General features: G+C 39.2%; 1 long non-coding RNA gene across 1 annotated transcript; it reads right to left on the minus strand.

Moving 5' to 3' along the window:
• Positions 1 to 2,670: 2,670 nt before the first annotated feature.
• Positions 2,671 to 4,622, minus strand: LOC115138899 (uncharacterized). The gene is made up of 3 exons (XR_003865019.2): positions 4,261 to 4,622; positions 3,555 to 3,617; positions 2,671 to 3,437 (listed from the first exon to the last, which is right to left on the minus strand). It is a non-coding gene; the product is annotated as an uncharacterized LOC115138899 (long non-coding RNA).
• Positions 4,623 to 9,736: the final 5,114 nt, after the last annotated feature.

Here is a 9,736-nt window from a genome sequence, read left to right on the forward strand (position 1 = left end):
TGTGTGTGTTGTTGAGGTATCCAGTGTTTATTTGTGTGTTGTTGTGGTATCAGTATTTATATATGTGTTGTTGTGGTATCCAGTATTTATATATGTGTTGTTGTTTATATATGTGTTGTTGTGGTATCCAGTATTTATATATGTGTTGTTGTGGTATCCAGTATTTATATATGTGTTGTTGTGGTATCCAGTATTTATATATGTGTTGTTGTGGTATCCAGTATTTATATATGTGTTGTTGTGGTATCCAGTTTATATATGTGTTGTTGTGGTATCCAGTGTTTAGGTATCCAGTATTTATATGTGTGTTGTTGAGGTATCCAGTATTTATATATGTGTTGTTGTGGTATCCAGTATTTATATATGTGTTGTTGTGGTATCCAGTATTTTATATGTGTTGTTGTGGTATCCAGTATTTATATATGTGTTGTTGTGGTATCCAGTATTTATATATGTGTTGTTGTGGTATCCAGTATTTATATATGTGTTGTTGAGGTATCCAGTATTTATATATGTGTTGTTGAGGTATCCAGTATTTATATATGTGTTGTTGAGGTATCCAGTATTTATATGTGTTGTTGTGGTATCCAGTTTTTATATATGTGTTGTTGTGGTATCCAGTATTTATATATGTGTTGTTATTTATATATGTGTTGTTGAGGTATCCAGTATTTATATATGTGTTTTTGTGGTATCCAGTATTTATATATGTGTTGTTGAGGTATCCAGTATTTATATATGTGTTGTTGAGGTATCCAGTATTTATATATGTGTTGTTGTGGTATCCAGTGTTTATGTGTGTTGTTGAGGTATCCAGTATTTATATATGTGTTGTTGAGGTATCTAGTATTTATATATGTGTTGTTGTGGTATCCAGTATTTATATATGTGTTGTTGTGGTATCCAGTATTTATATATGTGTTGTTGTGGTATCCAGTATTTATATATGTGTTGTTGAGGTAGCCAGTATTGTTGTGTGTTGTTGAGGTATCTGGTATTTATATGTGTTGTTGTGGTATCCAGTGTTTATGTGTGTTGTTGAGGTATCCAGTATTTAAATATGTGTTGTTGAGGTATCCAATATTTATATATGTGTTGTTGAGGTATCCAGTGTTTATGTGTGTTGTTGAGGTATCCAGTTTTTATATATGTGTTGTTGAGGTATCTGGTATTTATAGATGTGTTGTTGAGGTATCTGGTATTTATATATGTGTTGTTGAGGTATCTGGTATTTATATATGTGTTGTTGTGGTATCCAGTGTTTATGTGTGTGTTGTTAAGGGATCCAGTGTTTGTATCCATTGTTGAGGTATCCAGTGTTTGTGTCTGTTGAGGTATCCAGTGTTTATGTGTGTTGTTGTGGTATCCAGTATTTATATATGTGTTGTTGAGGTATCCAGTGTTTGTGTGTGTTGATGAGGTATCCAGTGTTTATTTGTGTGTTGTTGTGGTATCCAGTATTTATATATGTGTTGTTGTGGTATCCAGTATTTATATATGTGCTGTTGTGGTATCCAGTATTTATATATGTGTTGTTGTGGTATCCAGTGTTTATGTGTGTTGTTGTGGTATCCAGTATTTATATATGTGTTGTTGAGGTATCCAGTATTTATATATGTGTTGTTGTGGTATCCAGTATTTATATATGTGTTGTTGAGGTATCCAGTATTTATATATGTGTTGTTGTGGTATCCAGTATTTAAATATATGTTGTTGAGGTATCCAGTATTTAAATATGTGTTGTTGAGGTATCCAGTATTTATATATGTGTTGTTTTGGTATCCAGTGTTTATGTGTGTTGTTGAGGTATCCAGTATTTATATATGTGTTGTTGTGGTATCCAGTGTTTATGTGTGTTGTTGAGGGATCCAGTGTTTGTGTCCATTGTTGAGGTATCCAGTGTTTTTGTCCATTGTTGAGGTATCCAGTGTGTGTGTGTGCCTGCTGTATCTCTTAGCCTCTCAAACACAGTGGTTCCCTCCCTAAAGGGGTTAACACACGTTGATTGGACTGGACCCTTTATTTTCACTCAAAGACAAGCTGCTTTACAATATGCATGGGATAATTGGGATTAGTAGCAGTTTTATATGTAAAGTATATTCATTAAATGCATATTCATTTAGAGAATTCTTGGCAGGCTGGTAGGTGGCTTCTCCATACACATATGTTCTGCTGTAAACGTTTGCGGTGAATGGCTTTGACTGTGAAAAAGACTTGAAACTGGCCAAAGTTGACTTTTTCAGTGTATAAACGCCAACGTCTGACCTGGGCCGTTTAGAAAACTCTTCAAATGATCTTATTCCCAGCTCAAAGAAACAGGAAAATCGATGTCTCAATTTACAGCACTTCAACACCACTCTAAATGTCCCTCAATATAACACAATTAAAGGGAGACAAGCTGATTCAACTGAATGATGCCTTTAACGACTCTCGTTTGTTATGAATTTTATGTATTTGCTTTGTGAATTGTTGGTGTTTCTGAGAATGTACAATTGCTTCAAACAGCTGCATTCTTCTACTCTCATACTCCAAAACCCATAATAACATTACATTTAAGTCATGTGTGACCCACCATCTCTTTTCAGTCTTATGTTCAACATTTAATGATTTTTTTTATTTTTTACATTAGATAAAAGTACAGATGCTTCAAAATGGTATATCATACACTGCAGTTGGAGGAAACATGGATAAGTAATGCTGCTTTAAAAATTGATAAACTTCAAATCCCATTTAGGAGAAAAGGGCATTCAAACATTTTGCTGTGATTTTCACACATACTCTACATTAATACTTGGGAAACATATATTTAGAAAAGGAATACTTTTCTATAGGAATACTAATACCAAGTTACCCCATTAGGCAAACCATGTACAGTATTACATTGCCTATTGCTGTATAATAAAAATAACCTTTCACATTGAACAGCTACAGTGCTGTTCTTTGTTTACGCCCATTTAGCATCGGCTTAGACCTACCCGTCTCTTAAAAAATTCACATTGAAACACGTGACCATGGCAATGTGCTAAAGCAGTGAGGTAGTGCTTAAAAAACAAAGACAATATTTCAACAATACTTTATTAACTTCAAGTGCTAAAGGTAGTAGCCTGCAATTACGAAAAACTTAAAAACACACAAACACAAAGGCTTAGGTAAAAACAATATATTGACCTAGGCCTATATCACAAGATCCTGAGAATAACTTTTGTTCAGGTCATGTTATGATATGAACAAAGGAATCTAGCCTGAGAGCATATTTCTATTCTGCCCTTTGGATCAGGACATATAATGTCCATGGCCTTTTCATTGCAAAAGTCCTGATCTTCTCAAAAATATGTTTGCAGGAGGAAGGACGTCAACCTTGCACAGCAGCTGTAACCTGGTTCCATCTAAGTGAAAGCTCCATGGCCACAACACCACCAGGCTCCAGACAACTAAAGCTGTATAGGAGGAAAGCAGAGAAAAAATAGACAAGACATGAATACCTTGCATAGCAGCAATAACATTAATTGACCCCCAAATTCAACCTATAAACTTAAAGTACAAAAACAAAATACCTGATGTGTTGCATGTTCACCCTCAATCATCTCCTTTTGCTGGTGGCTGAGAGCAGGTTTATGCTGAAAGACCACAAAAATGTGTTAAGAGATTAATTAATTAATGTCCTATAGCTTGTTATTGCTTGTTGACTGCTACAGCTGTACTTACACGCCCTGTAACTGCTTCCAGCCCAACAAAGCAGACACAAGATAACTAGCTAGATTTAGCAAACATTCATAATTACCAAATGGTAAATGGTAATGATCAAGTTAGCAAACTAGTTGAACATTGCAAAAAAACTTGTACATCTATAATCCAATAGTTAGCTAGCTATTTAGCGATCATTTCATCGTGGCTAGCTAACTCGCCAATTTACGATGTGTCCCTATAACGTAACATGCTGTTTGATAAGCTTGTTAATCGATTAGTATTCGCACCACAGTGGCTATTTTATGTAGCTAGCTAGTTAAAAACGGGCAAACATGAAAAATAGTATCATCATGTTAGCACATCACCATTCAACACTAACAGCAGAATGCAACTGGCCAGCTCAGCTAGCTGGGTTAACGTTGCTTCGTCCCGCACTGAGCCATCTGTAAACAATGGATAAAGCAAGCTATAACGGTGCATGTATGCAACTGTCTAGCTAGCTAGCTATATAGCTAACAATGAAAACAACTTTGATACAGTTGAGACGTTGGCATTTTAACAGTAGACTCTTACCAGTGTATGGATTATGATGATTCACGGCAGACTGAAACGCAACAAAATAATCCTTCCCACTCTGCTTCAACCAGTCCAGACTGCTTTGGGCCGTTCGCGAACGAGTCTTGTAGGTGAACGTTGGGAGCCGGCTCGCATTTCAGAAGAGCCGAATCTATTTATACAATTTGAAACGAAAATGAAGATATAAATATTAAAAATATTTAAATGAACATAATTAACTAATTAAAAGAAGACAAAAAATATATAGGCCTAAATGCTCAAGTGCACATACATTCGTTCTGACTGTCTGCTCAGACAAACAGCCTCACCTGTTGTTCCTGTCAATCAGACACTCAGTGTCAACCAATGAACCAAAGATGCGTGAGGGAGGGCCGAGCCAACTCACTCACAGTCACACAGTTAGCAGCCGAGGAGAAAGGAAGGACAGCTGTGAAAACAACAGCTGGAAAATGAGTCGGAAGCACAGGAGCATTTGGATGCATTTTAATAATGTAGACAATGTTAGAGCAGTGTAGTGTAGAATTTGCCAAAACAAATTATCATATAAAGCCGGCTCTACGCACAATTTACACCGGCATATGCGAACTGTGCACCCAACTGTGAAGCTAGCTATAGCGGAGCTTGAGAAACTAACGGGCCAGTTAGTGATAGTGGTGGAGCCAGCACCTCCACACGTGGAGATGTATCCACTCAGTCAAGTAGGTCTACTCAGGAAACCCCTTTCAAAATCACTTATTCCACAACTGTATGAGAGCACACAGGCTTCAGTGGGGGACAGAGTCCAAAAAGCGACTGCAGTTTGCCTTACCACTGACTGCTGGACATCAAGGGTAACCACTTCTTACATGTCGGTTATATGTCACTTCATTGAATATTTTTCGATGTCTAGCTGTCTTCTGGACTGCTTTGAGTTCAGCGACAGACACACCTCAGAGAACTTGGCAGAGGAACTGTTGAGAGTGGCCAGAGAATGGCAAGTAGATGGAAAAGTGGTCTGTTGTGTTAGCAACAATGCAGCTAGCCATGATTTTTTTTAAATGGACTCATCATTCATGTCTTGCCCACACAATCAACTTGATTGTAAGAGATACTCTGAAGGTGATGAAGCCCACTGTAGACAAAGTGAAAGCAGCTGTGGAATACTACAATGCCAGATGGGGATGCCTGAGCTGAGGCCCAAACAAGACTGCACTACAAGGTGGACTTAAAAATGTTATATGTTGAAACAGTTTCTTGAGTCAAAGGATGCCATCATATCTACCCTGGCCATTTTCAATGCACCTGTTGATGCTCTGACCCAAGAGGAATGGGAGGTGGTGGAGGAGGTGTGGAGAGAGGTACAGTAAGCAGTTATTACTACATCATTATTTAATCCAGTATTATATATGTATATGAGCAGTAGATGAGAATGTAGTATCAGTAGACAAAACATGAACCTGAACTAATGGCTGTGTAACTAATGGCTACTGTTCTCTCTTTTCAGCTATATGACAAATGATACTCCTGTGTAAGGGTCTGCAGCGAATCACAACCAGCCGCCAGAGAGAAGCAAATGTAACCACAGGACATGTGACAGAGTTGTCGGACACCCTATGTCCATCAATAGACAGAAAGTTCCACAGAATGGAATATAATCACGTGCTATCAGAAACCGCTGCACTTGACCCCAGGTTTAAGAAGTTAGTCTTCAGTGATGCCAGAACGATTGATGAGGCTCTTCAAAGAATAACCTCAGCAGCAGGGAGGAACAGCCCCAGCAGTCAGCTGGCTCAGGCACCAGGGCAACAGGAAGAAGAGGGATCAGGTGGAGCAGAAGCACCAGCAGTAGTGCCACAAATGTCTGCTGTTTGGATGCTGTTTGACGAGAGAGCAACTGGGGATGCAGCACGAAGGAATCCCTCAGCAGATGCCATAATGGAGGTCTGATCCTATTTGGAGGAGCCCCTCCTCCAAAGATCTGCAGATCCTCTGAGCTGGTGGAAGAACAAGGCCTATGTCTACCCACAGCTTACTAAAGTCATGACAGGGAGACTCTGCATAGTGGCCACATCCGTTCCCTCTGAGAGGGTATTCTCGAAAACGGGATAAATAATTACTGAGAGAAGAAACCAGCCCCTCAAAAGTGAGGCAGCTTGCATTTCTGAATGCAAATGTCTCATAAAAGCAAAATATGGTCAGCATTGCTGTGTGCTGCTGGTTATAACATGGCAATGAAGAAGATAGAGAAAAGAGGGACCAGTTTAATGTTTTAAGTGGGATGCTGTAGTTTTGCAAATTGTTATTTATTTTTCTTTGATATGGTGCAATATGCTATTATGCTGTTCAGATTGTATTCATTTTGAATGGTTATATTTATATGCACTTTGTACATTAAAAAGTTATACTTTAAAAGCAAATGTTTAATAGCATTCTTTTTCATAACAAACCAAAGCATATCCTCTGAGCTGGTGGAAGAACAAGGCCTATGTCTACCCACGGCTTACTAAAGTCATGACAGGGAGACTCTGCATAGTGGCCACATCCGTTCCCTCTGAGAGGGTCTTCTCGAAAACAGGATAAATAATTACTGAGAGAAGAAACCAGCCCCTCGAAAGTGAGGCAGCTTGCATTTCTGAATGCAAATGTCTCATAAAAGCAAAATATGGTCAGCATTGCTGTGTGCTGCTGGTCATAACATGGCAATGAAGAAGATAGAGAAAAGAGGGACCAGTTTAATGTTTTAAGTGGGATGCTGCAGTTTTGCAAATTGTTATTTATTTTTCTTTGATATGGTGCAATATGCTATTATGCTGTTCAGATTGTATTCATTTTGAATGGTTATATTTATATGCACTTTGTACATTAAAAAGTTATACTTTAAAAGCAAATATTTAATAGCATTCTTTTTCATAACAAACCAAAGCATTTCTAAATACATTGTGGTTAAGGTAGAGTATGATTTCATTGAATCATTTAATTAGAATTGTTTTAACACTAATCATAGTCAAACTATCGCAAACTGTTTGACTTGAAAAAAATACAAAACATATATATATTTTTTTTAAAGAGCAATTTCTGAGCCAAAAGAGTTGGTGAGCTGAGCCGAACGAGCCGGCACACTGAAAAGAGCCGGAATGTCCATCACTACCAGACGGCTTTAGCCACAGAAGACAGAGTTGTGTCGATGCCAGCAGCTGTATTCAGGACAACAATGTTACTGAAAACTGTAGCATTTTTTTTTTTTACCCCTTCTCTCCCCAGAATGGCCGTCATTACTTGTGATTAATGTGTTAGTGAGAATGGTTGCTGATATCTACTTTATTGAGAAAAAATGTACCGGCGATGACTGTGATTTGCAGATAAAATGAATGCACTAACTGTTCTGGATTAGAACGTCTGCTAAATGTGTCCCGTTACAGAAACCTGGGCATATGACGCACGTCACTAGATCACAGGAGGCATTTTTTCATCAAAATGCGAGCAATTTAAAAAAAACTGCAATACCGGTGTCAACTGGATTATGGATGGGCGTGAAATTGGCACAATCCATGTCAGGGGTGCTCAGTTAACAACTAGGCCAGGGTTTTGCCATCGACTGTTAGGGGGCCGATGGAACGTGACACGGGGAGAAATAACGGGAGGAACTGTGGCAAGGCCGGATTAGATTAGCACACTGGAAACAGGTGGTCTTTTATTGGGTGTGTGATACCGTCAGGGCTCCTCTAAAACGGGTTGAGACACACACGCACACGCACACACACACGCACACAGAGAAACTCAGTGAGCAGGGAGAGGCACAAAGCTTTGGTGTTTGACACCAAAGGAAAACTCTGAATCAGTTGTCATGTTGAATGAATGTAACACATGCAGTCTGATGTTGCGGTCAATGATGGTGAAAAGCACAGAAGATGGGGGGGGGGATAATGTAGTATTGGCTAACACTGAGGCATTTGTTGAGTGAGAAAGCCAGGAGGCTATACAGCTGTCTTTCAGGCAGAAACCACAATTGAAGTCTAGTCTGAACAAGAGAGGGAAGTGGGTTGCTGGGGCAGTTTGCCAAACAAGCTACTGTATGCACCCAACTGTACAGTCGAAGTCGAAGTTTACATACACCTTAGCCAACTCAATTTAAACTCAGTTTTTCACAATTCCTGACATTTAATCCAAGTAAAAATTATCTGTCTTAGGTCAGTTAGGATCACCACTTTATTTTAAGAATGTGAAATAAATAGTAATAATAATAGGAGAGAGAATGATTTATTTCAGCTTTTATTTCTTTCATCACATTCCCAGTGGGTCAGAAGTTTACATGCACACAATTAGTATTTGGTAGCATTGCCTTTAAACTGTTTAACTTGGGTCAAATGTTTTGGGTAGCCTTCCACAAGCTTCACACATTAAGTTGGGTGAATTTTGTCCCATTCTTCCTGACAGAGCTGGTAAAACTGAGTCAGGTTTGTAGGCCTCCTTGCTCGCACACGCCTTTTCAGTTCTGCCCACAAATATTGTATAAGATTGAGGTCAGGGCTTTGTGATGGCCACTCCAATAGCTTGACTTTGTTGTCCTTAAGCCATTTTGCCACGACTTTGGAAGTATGCTTGGGGTCATTGTCCATTTGGAAGACCCATTTGCGACCAAGCTTTAACTTCCTGACTGATGTCTTGAGATGTTGCTTCAATATATCCACATAATTTTCCTTCCTCATGATGCCATCTATTTTGTGAAGAGCACCAGTCCTTCCTGCAGCAAAGCACCCCCACAACATGATGCCGCCACCCCCATGCTTCACGGTTGGGATGGTGTTCTTCGTCTTGCAAGCTTCCCCCTTTTTCCTTCAAACATAACGATGGTCATTAAGGCCCAACAGTTCTATTTTTGTTTCATCAGGCCAGAGGACATTTCTCCCAAAAGTACGATCTTTGCCCCCATGTGCAGTTGCAAACCGTAGTCTGTCTTTTTTATGGCGGTTTTGGAGCAGTGGCTTCTTCCTTGATGAACGGCCTTTAAGGTTATGTCAATATAGGACTCGTTTTACTGTGGATATAGATACTTTTGTACCTGTTTCCTCCAGCATCTTCACAAGGTCCTTTGCTGTTGTTCTGGTATTGATTTGCTCTTTTCGCACCAAAGTACGTTCATCTCTAGGGGACAGAACATGTGTCCTTCCTGAGTGGTATGACAGCTGCGTGGTCCCATGGTGTTTAAACTTGCGTACTGTTGTTTGTACAGGTGAACGTGGTACCTTCAGGCATTTGGAAATGTCTCCCAAGGATGAACCAGACTTGTGGAGGTCTACAATTTTTTTCTGAGGTCTTGGCTAATTTCTTTAGATTTTCCCATGATGTCAAGCAAAGAGGCACTGAGTTTGAAGGTAGGCCTTGAAATACATCCGCACGTGCACCACAAATTGACTCAAATGATGTCAATTAGCCTAGCAGAAGCTTCTAAAGCCATGACACCATTTTCTGGAATTTTCCAAGCTGTTTAAAGGCA

The sequence above is a fragment of the Oncorhynchus nerka genome, linkage group LG12, assembly GCF_034236695.1.
Source record: "Oncorhynchus nerka isolate Pitt River linkage group LG12, Oner_Uvic_2.0, whole genome shotgun sequence".
NCBI lineage: Eukaryota > Metazoa > Chordata > Actinopteri > Salmoniformes > Salmonidae > Oncorhynchus > Oncorhynchus nerka.